Source organism: Macaca mulatta, chromosome 6, assembly GCF_049350105.2.
Source record: "Macaca mulatta isolate MMU2019108-1 chromosome 6, T2T-MMU8v2.0, whole genome shotgun sequence".
Taxonomy (NCBI): Eukaryota; Metazoa; Chordata; class Mammalia; order Primates; family Cercopithecidae; genus Macaca; species Macaca mulatta.
In genome coordinates this window covers 16,246,208-16,262,500 of record NC_133411.1, presented here as the reverse complement: position 1 = coordinate 16,262,500, position 16,293 = coordinate 16,246,208, and the positions used below count along the sequence as shown (strand labels likewise).

General features: G+C 41.7%; 1 protein-coding gene across 5 annotated transcripts in view; it reads left to right on the top strand.

The window, feature by feature from the left end:
- ANKH (ANKH inorganic pyrophosphate transport regulator) overlaps window positions 1–16,293 on the top strand; it is a 156,319-nt gene that overhangs the window by 42,009 nt on the left and 98,017 nt on the right. Inside the window, exon 2 of one of the 5 annotated variants that reach the window (XM_078004322.1) lies at window positions 73–147. The gene's annotated coding sequence lies outside the window, so the exon portion shown is untranslated. 5 annotated transcript variants of the gene reach the window in all.

Sequence of the window (16,293 nt, the reverse complement as noted above, 5' to 3'; positions counted from 1 at the left end):
CATTTTTCAGTAGAAGCTGAATCTTAACTGTGTAGCACATTCAGCTTTTGATTGTTTGATGAATTATTCTAGAAATTTGACCATCAAGCTTGAAGAAGGAGAACAGAGGGACTTCCGGCATCTGTATAGCAAAATAAGTACTTCTGGGTAAGCCTTTCTGGATTCTCTTGTTCTCTTCATTACAATGGACAGTAAGAGTCATCGATTAACAAAAACTGCAGTAGAGGTACATGCTTTGAAATTGCTGCTGCTGCTTCTTTTTTTCCTTTTTTTTTTTTTTTTGAGACAGAGTCTCTCTCTGTTGCCCAGGCTGGTGTGCAATGGCGCCGTCTAGGCTCACTGCAACCTCCACCTCCCAGGTTCAAGCGATTCTCCTGCCTCAGCCTCCCGAGGAGCTGGGATTACAGGTGCCCGCCACCACGCCTGGCTATTTTTAATAGAGACGAGGTTTCACCATGTTGGCCAGGCTGGTCTCGATCTGCTGACCACATGATCTGCCTGCCTTGGCCTCCCAAAGTGCTGGGATTACAGGTGTGAGCCACCGCACCCAGCCAGAAATTGCTTCTTCTGAATGTTACCATGTAAGGAATTCTCTTGAGTAATTCAGATCTTAAAGATACGTACCTATGACTTGGGCAAGGTTGTTTTCTAGCTTGTTCTTCTCCCTCTAATCTGGATATAGTGCCAGGGGATGAGCTTTATTTTAATACGCTAATATTTTCCAATTGTATGTCTAGAGTCCAGGCCATTAAATATATTTTCACAAGTAAATTTTCCATGTGGTGAGATTCTTATTAGAAGACATATTGCTGATGGTTTCATTCCATGGCATAGGTGTAAAGAACTGCATTATGGTATTAAAAAAAAAAAAAAAGACGAAAGAAAAGAAGAGGAAACTTTTTGTTGTTGTTTTTGTGTTTGTTTTTGAGACGGAGTCTCACTCTGTTGCCCAGGCGGGAGTCCAGTGGTGCAATCTCGGCTCACTGCAACCTCCACATCCTGAGTTCAAGTTCAACCTCCATTCTCCTGCCTCAGCCTCCTGAGTAGCTGGGATTATAGGCACTTGCCACCATGCCTGGCTAATTTTTGTAATTTTTTTTTTTTTTTTTTAAGTAGAGACGTGGTTTCACCATGTTGGCCAGGCTGGTCTCAAACTCCTGATTTCAAGTGATCTGCCCGCCTCGGCCTCCCAAAGTGCTGGGATTACAGGCATGAGCCACCACGCCCAGCCAGAAGCTTGTTTATAATGTTAGGAAATACTCTTGCTTGACGTCCAAGCCGACCTGTCACACACGCCTCATCATGTGGTGAGATTACCATGGTTTCTTTTTCTAAATGGCATAAAGCACATGGTAGTGCTTAACATCAGAGTGTTGCAGCCACAGCCTAGAAACAAAGCAACATGTTTTAGTTTGTCTGTAATTGATGTGATTTATCTTATGCCAGAACAGGTGCCCACATGGGATGATCTGAGGTATGCAAATACTCTTCTTTATCCAAACACATATGGCTGCTACACCTACCTGGGCATGTTGCAAATTGTTGGCAATCAAGTTACCGTTTCAGATTATGGCATTGTCCCTGAAGGCCTCTGAAATAAAAGATAATCTGAGAGAAAGAGAACATGGATATAACGTGTCAGATCACTGAGTTATCAGCATTCAGTGAGTAGGATATCCCAAAAAAATAGGTCTTAGGATAGCAGTTTTGATACAAGGAGAAATACAACAAAGGTCCAAAAACCTCAATGATGCCCAGAGAGGATCCTTTAAGTTGGGAGCCCTAGGAAACCAAAGGAGGTGATAAGACACCCAATTGTCTGCTACCTGATGAGATACCTGGTTAACAAAGGAATGGGATGTGCCTGCAGCAGGGGCTTTGGGGATCCCTTATTGACAACCACAGCCTTCTTCTCAAGTATGTCTGGACTGACCCTGCATAACACTCTGGTGAATAATACCACAGCAGCGTGTCCCGGATGTGTGCATTTATCTTCAAAAGGCCTAGACTAGCAGCTGAGAATGTGGACTCTAGGGCTGGCTGGACTGCTATTTGCATCCACCCCCAGTTCATCAGCTTACCTTGGCTGTGCACCTGAGACAGATCACTTAAAATATTTGTTTTTACCTTCCTCAGCTGTAAGAAATACCTGGCTCAGAGGATTGTTGAGAAAATTACAAGGGCTAACATGTATATGCAGTACTTAGAGCAGTGGCCCATGGTAAAAGTCTTAGGTGTTACTGTTACAGGAATATGTGAGAGTCATGCGTAAAGAAGAAGAAGCCGTGGACTAGAGTGTGTGAACTGCCAGAGTGCACAGTGGTGATCGCTCAGCTGCTTAGCCCAGGTCGGTGAGATTCCTCAGAGACATTGGTTCTGCTGTACTCTAGGCCCTCCAAGTTCTTCACTGACTTTCAGCCTCTAGCCGGCAGGTGAGGGAAGAGGTTTGCTCAGGAGCTTTTGGAGACCAGACTTCCCACATTCTCACACTCTCAAAACTCCCACAGTCCATTGGCCAGAAGTGGTCACACGGCCTCACCTAACTGCAGGGGGATGTGGGAAACGCAGGTTAGCTGGGGGCCCAGGAAGCAGAGAAGAACGTGGATATTAGTCAGAACATATGGATAGCAAATCGATGGTTTTGACTTTGGTTTATGGTTTCACTCTAAAGCAGAAACATTTTTCAGTTTAATTTTAAAAATTAATATGAAAATCCGCTCTCTTACTTGGCATGCAACAGTCAAATTCCAGTGTTCATGCTGAAATTCAGCTGTGTTATCATTTCTGAATAAAATAATGAAAGCTAACATGTAGGGAGTGTTTGCTGTGTGCCAAAATACCAAGGACTTGACATACTTATTTGATCTTATTTAGTAAGATGAAATTAATTTGTTAATTCCCACCACAGCCCTTATGAAGTAGGTACCAGAATTATCCCCCTTTGACAGATGAAGAAACGGAATTACCAAAAAGGCATGAATCCAAATGACAAATATGAGTTGATGAAGAAGCACAAACAGGATGAACAAAGCTGCTGGTTGGTCTTTTTTGCTTTCCCTTTAATCTGTAATCTGACAAGATTTGGTAGAGAGATAACTTAGTCACCAACTCTGTTTTCTTCCTTGGGAGACCAAATCCAGATATACAGCTTGAGACTTAATCCCATACGAGGTGTTCACCCTGCCTAATACAGCACCCATTAATTTGTCATGAGCTGGGTGGTGTGTCAAGAAAACCTAATACACACATGCATGGAAAAACACACATCAATGTGTACTTTAACTTATTTGCTTAGAGAAACATGCTATGGTTATTATCAGGTTAACCATGCATACATTGCGTTAGTCTGGAAAAGAGGTTTTAGTATCTTCACCACTGATACCTGTTTAGTTCATCCTTGAAAAATTAATTAGGACCCTTACTTTGATCTGCGGTTAGTATTTAAATCGTAGATTGTATTTAGTTAGTTTTTAATACCAACTGCAGATTCAAGTGAGGGTTCTAACCCTAACCTCTAGATTTTAATTATAGAGGTTACGTAACATGTGTCACTGGTACTTGTGTTTTAATTTTTTGAGTATAGCACTATAGAAAGAAAAGATGAAGGCACAATTCTGTGAGCCCCTGTACACGGACAACATTAAGATTAGACACTTATTTTCTTAAGAGATTCTGCATGATCAGTTCAGATGAGTCAGCTCATTGCCGTCTTTATCAATTCCATAGATTTCAGGTTCCTGTAAGGCACTGAGATATGTTTATTAAAAGGCTTGAGGCTGGGCGTGGTGGCTCACATCTTAAGTCCCAGCACTTTGAGAGGCTGGTGCAGGAGGGTTGCTTGAGCCCAGGGGTTTAGGATCAACCTGGGCAACGTAGTGAGACCCTGTCTCTACAAAAAATATAAAAAGTAATCAGGCGTGGTGGTGCACACCTGTAGTCTTGGCTACTCAGAAGGCTGAGATGGGAGGATTGCTTGAGCCCAAGAGGTCAAGGCTGCAGTGAGCCGAGATGGTGCCACTGCACTCCAGCCTGGGCAACGGAGGGAGATCCTGTCTCAAAAAAAAAAAAAAAAAAAAGCATCGAGAAGTAGATTAAACAGATGTCAGATAGAAGCAGTGGATGTATAGTAGTACAAAGAGTTTTGATAGGCCATGGAATAGCTGAGTAGTTAGAATTTCTGTGTACCAGCGTACCTTAAAGACTTTTGGCCAAGCCACAAGGCAGTTGGGTATTTGCCCAGTTGTTTTTGTGTGTCCTCATGTGTCTTTTGAAAATCTTGGTAATGGTAGCCGAATGAGGGAAGCACCTATTCTTCAATATTTGTCTTTTCTTTTCCGCACTGTTTTGTTTCAGTTTTATGAAAACATAGGGAACAATTAGGCAGACTGTCCATCTGTCTATTGCTAACAGGTGATAATCTCTTGCCTTTACCTCTAGATCTAAAACCATTTTCCACTGTGCAAAGTTAGAATATTCTTTATCACATTTGTTCTTCAAAGTTATTTTCATTGCGTTGAGAAAGTGATATTACTCACCTTTTGGGGTGTATAACCAGAGCTGTCGGAGGTGGGAGGCCACTGATATGCCCCCTGACAGGCCAAGCAAAAGTCAGGAGTAGGCAGAAAATAGAAGTATCAGGGCTGACTCCTTGGGCTGTAAATGGTGGTAATTTAATGGGGACTTCAGACTTGGGACCTCAGCATCACATTGGGAACCAGGAGTGTTGGCAGTCGTTCCTGTCAGCTGATGAAATGATCTCACAAACTGCAGAACTGTTCATTGTATTTATTAACTTGTATTGTTTGGAAATGACTGCTTATTTTGTATTATGATTAACATAACACAGCTATTCTCATTCTGTGAACCAATATTGAGGGTACCCTTTGATTCTATGGCACATTGAATCTAAAACACTGTTGTGTTTTAGAATTCGTGACCGTGAACATTCCTTCCTAATTTAAATGCAACTTAAATTAACATTAAAAAAGAAACCGCCTTTTTATATATTATTGGAAAAAATCACCCCGTCATTATTGCCCTTTAGGCTTCTAGTCCAGTTTTGGTTTTTATTTTCAAACGAGAATACGTTGTATGCAGCAGACATGTCATTTCTAGGCTAGGTCTGCTCAACTCACTTGACTAATTTTTTTTTTTTCAAAAAAATCTGAAAAATAAATCACTTTTAATTTTTTCCTATTTACATTTCATCAGAGACTGTTTTTTTTTTTCCTTCTTTCAAGGAAGGATGGTCCTGCTGGGAACAGATTGTTTCAGCCTCTATAGCTGTGGGGATAAAATGTCATGGTGATGGGTTTTTGTCTGCAGTCACAGCTATCTGAGGGCTCTGCAGACTCTTGGTTGGGGTAAGGTATTCTTGCATACCACGTACTTGTGCAGTGGGTTTCTCTCTGCTGCCTGTTTATCTGGGCAGCAGCACCACAGGGAGAAAGAAAGATTTGTTTGTTTGTTTTTTGAGATGGAGTCTGTCTTTGTCACCTAGGCTGGAGTGCAGTGGTGTGATCTCCACTCACTGCAACCTCTGCCTCCTGGGTTCAAACCTCAACCCTCCTGCCTCAGCCTTCTAAGCAGCTGAGATTACAGGCATGCCTGGCTAATTTTTATATTTTTATTGGAGACAGGATTTCACCATGTTGGCCAGGCTGGTCTCGAACTCCTGACCTCAAGTGATCCACCCACCTTGGCCTTCCAAAGTGCTGGGATTATAGGCGTCAGCCACCGCGCCCTGCTGAAGAAAGGTTTAAATGTGGAAATGACTTCTCATGCGTCAGAGGCTGTGAACTTGAAAGTCATTTGTGAGTTTCGATCTCCAGTTTGCTTGAAAATACCCACTTTTTCTCTCTCAGTCTCCCAATTCCTGAATTATTTCTAGAAGGATCACCCACTCACACACCATGCTATGATTGCCTTCTTGCTATACAATGTTGTAAATTGTTCATTTCCACTGCAAATTGTTCATTTTATAAACAGGATCTCTCCTTTCTAAAAGTTCTTTTTATTTTAAAATTGTTGTTGTTATTCCTGATATTCTGGGAGATAGAGACACTGATATTTCAGTGACTCACAGTTCAAAGCACTTATGACTAATAAAATAAATGAACTAAACTTATTTTCTTGTCATATAAGTATAAAATAGTATATATTAGGCTTTCTGACTACTCATGGAACTGTTACCAGTAAACACTGAAGTTCACACTTTGCCCATTTTAACAAATATAGTGTCAGAAGTGTAGTTGAATGTTTGGTTTTATTTAGTGTTATAAAATTACATAATAGTGTATTTTATATTACCAAGTCCAGATAACCTTAAATTAATTATAGTATTAGTAATATTTAATGGCAGGTTCTTAGAGCACAAGAAAAGGGCAAATGTGGTTTTCATGTATTTCTGAGATTTGAGTATTTGTGGTCGTGAAATTTCTGTTGTCTATTGGCAGAGTTTTTACTATTGTGGTTAACATTGCTTCTGAATGCGTGCTGTATGCCATGAAAAATGAAGGCCACTACCTTTTTATATACAATAAAAAGATTGCATAACAGAGTTGAATCCTTATTTGAGCAGATGGGCCCAATGTAGGGTCATTATGTGATTCTGCTGGTAGTGCTATTTCTGAAGTGTGAAATATTCATTCTGTTCAGATGGCTAGGAAAAACAGCCTCCTGCAAGGAAGTGTCTCATGCAGCTGTCCAACAGAAGTAATGTGAGCTACGTATATAACTTAAAATTTTCTAGTAGCCTTATTTAAAAATCAAAAATAGTTAAAATTTTTAGTACTATATTTAACTCAATATGTCCAAATACTATTATTCCTGTATGTCATCAAAATACAATTATTATTGAGCTATTTCTTCTTTTTCTGTACTGAGTCATGGAAATCTAGTGTGTTCACATACAACACATCGCAGTTCAGACTAGCCACTTTTCAAATGCTCCTAGCTGCCTGTCATCCAGGTTGCTGTATTGGACAGCAAGGTCCATCAATGGCTTGACTGCAGCTTCAGAGAGGAGAAAGAAAGGGATCATGTGAAATGTCTGTTCCCTTGCAGAAAACTAAATGTCAGATCTTGAAAAGGAAAATGTTGACAGAACTGTCTGGAAAATATAACCTTCTGATGTTTATTTGCACAGATCAAATGCTGTTCCGTAGCAGGGTTTAACTTTATTTTTATGGAAAGAAAAAAAAAAAAGACGCAAACACTGATCTAATGTTAGTCATTTCCTAAAGGAAATTAAAAATCCACATCAGAGGGCCTTAATGTAAAGGATTCCTTTTTTCACTCATTTATCTGGTTCTGCTGTTGCCATAGCCACATGGATGGGATGTGGCAGAAATTAAAGACTCCAGTTATAGTCACAGTGCTTTCTTTAGTTAACAGACTACTTTTCAGCCAAAGGCTGTTTTTACTGTATCAAGCTTTTTCCCCTGAAAATGTGGAAGTTTTGCTTAGTGAATGTTTATGTTTTGGTTTAGTATGGGCAGTGGAAAGATGGCACATTAATGCCATTTCAAATGCTTCAAAGCCCTTACAGCAAGTATAAACCATAATTACCAGAAACAGTCAGTGTTAATTCATAACCGGCACATGTCACAGAGTCTTTGTCTGATTGGGTTTTCCTCCCTCTGATCTGGAATACGGACTGTTTTATGTCTTTCCATTTTCAGAGTAAAAGAGCCGTTACTGTAATTCTAAGTAAGATGATAACATACTGTGTCTTCCTGGCCAATTTAAATGGTTGTTGTCAACCAAATGGCCCTCATTTTGAAGAAACTGACCTTTGGGTTTATTACTGTTGATTGGGAAGGAAGTTTTGCTAGATTATTACCCTCAAGGGATTGGTAATAGAGGCATGTTCTCAGAATTAACTTGGAAGGTATCTACAAACTCACACATCTATCATTTATATGATGTTGGGCTTTAATAAGGTCTTGGCATGTTTTGAAGTTTAATAACTGAAAATTTTTTTTTTTTTTTTTTGGAGACAGAGTCTCATTCTGTCACCCAGGCTGGAGTACAATGGCATGATCAGGGCTCACTGCAGCCTCCATCTCCCAAGCTCAAGCAATCCTCCCACCTCAGCTCCCTTGAGGTGTAGGGCCTGCAGTGTTACCACCACCCCCAGCTAATTTTTTTGTATTTCTAGTAGAGACAGGTTTTCATCATGTTTCCCAGGCTGGTCTCGAACTCCTGGGCTTGAGAGATCCACCTGCCTTGGCCTCCCAGAGTGCTGGGATTACAGGCGTGAGCCACTGCACCCGGCTGTAGTAACTTAAATTTTTCATATGGTCGAAACTGACAAGAATCCTCTCCTTTACCAAATTTTAGTTAGGCTCCCCTGAGCCTTCTTCTTAACCTTCTGTGTCTCTCCCTCCTGGTCTGCCTTTAGCAAGAATTCTTCCAAGTCAGTTTAGTGGGAATCCTCCTACCCTTGGTATCTGATCACCCTTAATATCTGATCAAGTTCCTCATTCCCTCACCCTTGATGTTAGGCCTTTGGCCTGCCCTCAGCAGGAATCCTGTTAGGTGAGTTTTGTAAGAATCTCCGTACTTGTGATGTCTCCTCTTAGTAATTTTCCATCCACCAAGCCCCTCACTCTGCTTGTTGGCTGTCATTCTCCCTTGTTCTTGTATTCAGAATTGAGCTCCATCTCTCCCCTATCGCAATAGTCCCAAATAAAGTCTTCCTTACCATTTTAACAAGTGTCAGAGTAACTTGTTTTCTATGACAAAATAATAAGTTGCATAGAAAGCCCATGTATTAGCCCTTTAGGACAATTTTATTGTAAAATGGTACAGAGTAAGTTCTTATTTCATCTCATTTACGAAACTAAGAAAACACTATATTAGGCAGGCTAAAATAAACTCTGTGGTTAGAACTGAAGTTTATATTTACTTAGAAAATTCATTGTTTATTACTGTTATATTATGTGGACATTTTATTATGCTTACAACCAAAGTGCAAAATCTGGCCTAAAATTTTATAAAATACTTTCTTATAAAATACTGGTTTCTCTCTAGTCAGAATTATTTCTACAGGAGTGAGATCTTAATTTACACCACAGTGTTTGGTCCAAAATATGTGGGCATGTATCTCCCGTTGGCGTTATATACTGAGTTGCAAAGGTTGTTAGAGATTAGGCTTAATGTTGTTGTTGTTGTTGTTTTCTGAGGCAAGGTTTCACTCTGTCATCCAGACTGTAGTGCAGTGGTGCCATCTCAGCTTACTATAGCCTCGACCTCCCAGGTTCCAGGGATCCTCCCTCCTCAGCCTCCCAAGTAGTTGGGACTATAGGCGCACACTACCATGCCTGGCTCATTTTTGTATTTTTGGTAGAGACGAGGTTTTGCCATGTTGCCCAGGCTGGTCTTGAATTCCTGGGCTCAAGAGATCTACTGTCCTCAGCCTCCCAAAGTGCTGGGATTACAGGCGTATGTCACTGTGCCCAGCGGAGGCTTAATGTATTTTAATCCACTTGTAAGAAGGCAATGGGAGCTTGCAACGAAAGTAGCTCTTTCTATAGCAGACTGAAATAAAGGTGATACAGAATTACTCTGTAACTTTATCGAACCACTTTTACTGCAGAGAGGACCTCCTTGTAGAAATGTTGGCCCCCACCCAGAGGGCTTATTGAATTAAGAAAGTCCAGGCCCTCACCGCAGATTTTCATGACTGCATTACAGCAGTGTAGTCCCACATGGGTGCCTGGACTTGTGTATCAACCTGTTTTCTGCCCATATGTCTTTCCTGAATGCTTATTTTATGAGTTATGCAAGAGAAAGAGAAAGGTTGAGACAGCAGAATAAAAGGCAGTTCCAGGGTTTCATTTTTTCGGAAGATAATTTTGGAAACTCCCCAGAGAGTTACTTTCCAGGAAGACATCAGCTCTTTCTGGACACTGGACCACAGTGCCATTCACACCAGACGAGGGGTAGCTCATGCTGGCAACCCAGGCATTAACTCTGTATTCAGAGTTGAGCCTTTGGCGCTTTATGGTGAAGCCGCTTTCAATCTCTATGTCAAAACCTTAGTAGATTTCTGTTTAGTTGTTTTTAGAGTACAGTGTTGTATTATTTCAGAAAATTAGCTTTTTTCAAAAGTAGCTCTTCAGCAGCGATTCAATATAAGTTCTAGGTTAAGGTCTTTGCTGAAGGTATCCTCTACTAAGTGTCCATTGTGTGCGCATTTCAAAGAGTCGGAGACCAGAACGATGAGGTTTCAGTGAAGCTTTTTATTTCTTTGTAAAAGAATCAAGGGCAGAATTGCTATGTTTCCATTAGAAGTGGCAACCTTGAGACTAGGGTTGGTGTGGAAGCCCAGTGTGCACACAGAAGTCTAATTCTTTTTTCTGCTTCTGCCTTTTTTTTTTTTTTTTTGAGATGGAGTTTCGCTCTTGTCGCCCAGGCTGGAGTGCAATGGCACAATCTCAGCTCACTGCAACCTCTGCCTCCCGGATTCAAGCAATTCTCCTACCTTAGCCTCCTGAGTAGTTGAGACTACAGGTGCCCGCCACCATGCCTGGATAATTTTTTGTATTTTTAGTAGAGAGAGGGTTTCACCATGTTGGCCAGGCTGGTCTCGAACTCCTGACCTCAGGTGATCCACACCTGCCTCAGCCCACCAAAGTGTTGGGATTACAGGCGTGAGCCACTGTGCCCAGCGGCTTCTGCCTTATTAAAAAAAAAAAAAAGATGGAATAGCACCAAGAGGGAGAGGAGGAGAAGGGAAGGTAGGACTTTCTCCTACTGATCCTGCTGGAGAGTTTAAGACTTAAATATGGAGTATGGGCAAATCCTGGGCTTCCACGTGGAATAAGGTAGGTGAGAGAAAAGAACTAAAGGTTTCATCAGGATGCGTGGTGAATTATAACCAGTATGGGTAGACTAATGAGATAAGTGACAGATACTCCTAGCCATTGGGTTTTTTTCCTTTCTTTTTCCTTTTTTTTGTTTTTTCTTTTTCTTTTTTTTTTTTTTTTTTGAGACAAAGTCTTGCACTGTCACCCAGGCTGGAGTGCCGTGGTGCAATCTCAGCTTACTGCAATCTCCACCTCCCCGGTTCAAGCAGTTCTCATCCTCAGCCTCCCGAGTAGCTGGGACTACAGGCCCATACCATCATGCCTGGATAATTTTTGTATTTTTAGTAGAGATGGGGTTTTGCCGTGTTGACCAAGGCCATTGGTTACTTTAAATCTTGCTTTTTCGTTTTTGCATTAGCTTTTACACTAAAATTGTTAACTCCCCCTTATAGTGAACCCTTTATTCTTTACAGTGAAAGAGAGGGTTGACACAGCTCTCTCCAGGTGAATCCTATATCTGTAGGTTATGTAGCCATGTCAGAGGGCACATTCTCTAGACAGAATACCCTGGGAAAATTCACAGCCTTTTACTTCTTCACACTTGTGAACCTAAACATCAGAAGTGATGGCAGGTGTCACACTTTATCAAGTCAAGTCTGTCTTCTTGACTGGTTCTGTATACAGCAGGAGGATTGAGGAGTAAGGAGAAAGCTGGTCTCTGGGGAGCACAGAGTATATGACTGGAAGAAGATTCATTTAACATGACAATTGTATTCCATCTCCTCCATCTCATGGTAATTCAGAAACGCCTATAGTCCTTCTTAAATTCACCAGGATTTTTGTTTTCTCTTTCACCCCTTTTTGCCTTTCGTATTTTCATCCTTCCATTTCACTCATTTCCACTCATGTCTAGCAGTTTCTATCCTTTTCTTTCCTAGCTTTTAGTGTCACACATAGAAACCTACCACCATCAACGAGCCTCACGTGTGGTCAGACAGCCTCTGACACATCCACACAGGGCTGCCAAAATGCACCACAGAAAGCCAAACAGAATCAGTAAGCTTTGATTCATCATTTCTACCCTGTGGTGCCCAATCCTAGACTCTTGCACGATACATCCTTTCCATCTGCCTATTTGGCAAAAACAACAGAAAAATGGGAGCTCATGTCTAAAAGAATTGAAGCACTTTATTCAGTGAAATATTTGAACTTAGAAAACGCCATGGTATGGGATCATCAAAGCGATTATGTTATTTTTTAATTTAAAAATTGTATCCAACAGCAACTCACGGCAATCCATCTAAAAAGGCTGAGATCTGTGCAACGAGGTAAAAGTACGAGCTCCCAGTCCCTGGTCCTCCCTTTGGTCACATCCCAAATGAGTGTTTTTCTTTTCCCCGTGGGAGAGTTTGCCATCATGTTCATCCTGGCCAAAGCTTGTAGCTTGCAGTGTTGACTGTCCTGCCTCTTGGTTGGGTGAATTTTTGAGAAGCTTTTCTTGGTGCCAGACCAACCTGTTACAGAGACTCTACTGAAGAACAGTCAGGTGTACTTGACACGAACATTCCAAGAAAGTCCGCTGAAACACTAGCCTCTTGAAAATATTGATGTCAGAATAAAAACCTTTTGTGAGAGAATAGAGCCAGAAACAGTAGTCATCTCCAAGGCTTTTACATCGCTTTTATAAGATGATCGTGATTTATTCTCCCTTCTGAGTTTGACAAGTTCGAATGGAATCATCCCCTTCCTCTCATGCTGGGTCCTGTTCCTCTCTGACACTCCAAGTCACTCTCTGATGCTACATCAGGTCATTCAAATAAAAGGATTGTGAGAAAAAAGAATCATCCACACAACAATTTGAGGTTTAGAGGAAATTACAGTTAGACCCATTTGAAGCGGCTTCTCTCTCTTTTCTTAAAGCTTCTAAACCAATCTTCTTTGATTTTGCATGTGAGGATACTGAGTCCTGCAGAGGTCACTCGGTGAAGGTGACGCTCAGGCATCCTCTCCTAAGCCAGTGACCTCTGTCCTCTGCCCTTCAACCTTTTTAGATCAACAAAGTGAAGAAAAATGTTTTTGGGTTTGGAAAAGAAAGGAATTTAGCATAATGTGCTCTCCCCATTAGAATGGCAACTAGGATGTTTTGTAGGTCAGGAATACTTATTCTTCAGCTTATCCCCGGTGCTTAGTCAAACTGATATGCCAAAAAATGTCTTTAGCTGGAAACCAGGATTGGACAATCTAGTAAACAAGGATGAGCAAACAGAAAAATAGGGGCTGGAATTCAGAATGGTCATTCACAACAATAACCTGCCCACCTTGGCCTGGTCTGGCTTGCTAGCCAGCACCCTTGATCTGTGCCTTAAGAGTCACTAGACTCCGCCATGCAAAATTCCCAATCGTGTTTGACTTGTATTTGGCAGTATTAAGTCTCTGCATTGGCCAGTGCCTCTGTGCTCCTGGACACTTGTGGTCATGGTGTCTGTGTGGCTCATGGGCCCTACCTTTGTATGTATACTTTGGCATTCCTTTTTCTATTTGTCTGGGGTGGCCTGGCTGTGGTTACTATTGCATAAAGGATACTCCTTCGTAGGGACTAATGAGTACTTTGTCATCCATGAGAACTGACTTAGGCACAAGAAGCAAAGAACTAGCACAGCACTGGGGAAGTGTAGAAACCATGGGGTTCCCTGGAGACCCCGGTGGACCTCCACATCATCCATATTTTTAGAATGATCGACGGGAGAAAGTAAGTGGTAAAATAGCTAAGATTGCAGGTGACAAGAATGACTGTGAATGAACAATTTCAAGGCAGTGGCAGTGTTCTTGTTACTCAAACACAAGTATATCCATACACACTCACATGCATACAGATGAGCTGCAGCCCAGACACCTGTTAACTAGTGGGTTTATGGGGGGAAATCTCTCTCATTACCGCACAGTGGGCATTAATTTTTAAATCCTCATATGCAGAAAAATCGGGAGACTTGCCTGTGGTCTCTTGAAGACATCAGCCCAGAGTTTCTGCTACGGTTCAGTAGGTATCATTAGGTGGAGGATATTGCAAGTGAAACAAAATGTTCACTTACTTTTCTAGAAAGCCACAGACCTAGAATATTCTACACAGTTTACAGAATTACAGAATTTTCAGAGAGGGACAGGTGACATGTTCAAAAGGACAGAGACACAATGCTGGTGGGTAAGAACCAATTTCAAGGCTCAGGACTCCTCAGACGGGAAAGGCGAAGGCTCTGTTAAACATTCCAACTCCGTTTTGAAATACGGATAGAGTAAAAGAGCCTTGTTTAGTACAATATTGGCTTTCTGAAATTAGGACCCCTGTTCCCAAACTTGTGAAATTTGAAGGAAGTAAACTTTTATTTAGAGAGAGGAGGAAGGGAGAGAAAACCGGATTGACTCCAAGAGATGCTGTAGGTTGACAGTGTGCACTCTTCAGATAGATTCTGAGATGGATTGGTCCAAGGTATGTCCTTGAGTCTGAGTCAAGGAATGCCATGAGACACACCTTAGTGCTGGAAACAGACTACTGAATTGCAAAATAAAATAAAAAGCATCTGACTTAATTTATCCACTCTGGGTCCATTTAGTTACATTTTAATTTTAATTTTTTGAGACAAGGTCTCACTGTGTTGCCCAGGCTGGAGTACAGTGGCACAGTCATGGCTCACTGCAGCCTCAGCCTCCCAGGCTCAAGCCATCCTACCCCCTCAGTCTCCTGAGTAGCTGGGACCACAGATGTGTCCCAGCATGCATCACTAATTTAAAAACATTTGTTTCTGTAGAGACAAGGTCTTGGTATGTTGCTCAGGCTGGTCTCAAGCTCCTGAGTTCAAACAGTCCTTCTGCCTCAGCCTCCCAGAGTGCTGGGATTACAGGCGTGTGCCACTGCACCCAGCCTACTTACATTTTTTAATACCTGCTATTCGCCAGAAGCTGAACTGATACGTCGATGACATACACCAGTCTCCTGCCCTCACATTATTTATGATCTAGTGGAGGAGACAAAGATAAATAACGATAAAGCTATATGAGAATGAAATAAATGTTCAAATGTCGTGCAGAGAATAACAATTGTCTATGAAAACATTGGGAAAAGGGATCATTGATTCTGGTGTGAGAGATGGAACGCTGTCTCAACGACGTTAGCATCTGAACTTGACCTTGAAGAATAAGAAGAACTGGGATAAGGTGGAAATTAGGAGGGAGGAGTGTCTAGCCTGAGGAATCTGTCTGAGCCAGGGAGAGGAGAAGTGGCAGGTGTGATGCTTGGGGACTGGCAAGTTGTCAGGGGAAGCCAGAACATAGGATGCCGGAACATTGGTGGGAGAGGAAGCTGGAAGAATATGGCACAGATCATCTGTGGCAGGAGTTTAGCCTCACGTTGTAGGGGTAAGAGTCCTTAATGGGTTCTGAAGATGGAGGTGGCTTGATCTTGTCCATGTTTTACGAAGATGATGGCTGGAGCAATGGTGAGAAGCAACGGAGAGCTGAGAGGTAGAGCTGAATTGATGACTGTGGCAGACACAGATTAGGGGCCAGGTCCCAGTGAAGCTTAGCCTCTGATAGACGCCGTGGGCAGGGGCTGCAGTAAGGACCCAGGCATTGACGGTCACTGTGGCACACGTCGGTACAGATCATCTTCACATTGGGGGTTTCCAGGATCACCTCCACGCTACAAAGCTGAGGACGCTGTTGCACATTTTAATTTGTTTTTCTCCTCCTTTTGTTTTTGTGTGTGTGACTCTTCTGTATTTATATTTTGGCCAAAATAACTCTTTAAGAGCCATTGGAACTTAACATTTCTCTATGGCATTCAGGTAACAATTCACATTACTAATCTGCAAGTACTTTTGCCAATACCCTGTGAGTATCTATGGGCCTATCTTTAACACCATCCTGTATCATCCCAAAACCTTTACTGCATTGAGAAATAGGTTCTGCTAATAAAGACCCATTCAACCATGCTTTTTTCTTTCATTCTTTCTTTCTTCTTTTTTTTTTTTAATAGCCATTTCTCTCTGTTGCCCAGGCGGAGGTGCAGTGGCCTGATCATAGCTCACTGTAACCTTGAACTCTTGGGCCCCGGTGATCCTCCTGCTTCAGCCTCATGAGTAGCTAGGATTACAGGTATGTGCCACCATGCCCAGTTTATTTTTTAATTTTTTGTAGAGATGGGGTTTCACTGTGTTGCCCAGGCTGGTCTCAAACATCTGGCCTCAAGTGATCCTCCCACCTTAACCTCCCAGAGTGCTTCAACCATATGTTAATATGACCAGGATAATTACATTGAATAAAAAGAAAGTGTAGGACTCTGCTTATTTTATTACTGTAGTAGCACTCATTTGAGGCTGCCTTGTATTTACATTGGTTTATTGCATGTCTGTTTCTAGATAGACAGTCAATTACTTGAGTACAAAGATTGTACTTTATTTGTCTTTCAGTCGGCTCCTGTGTTAAA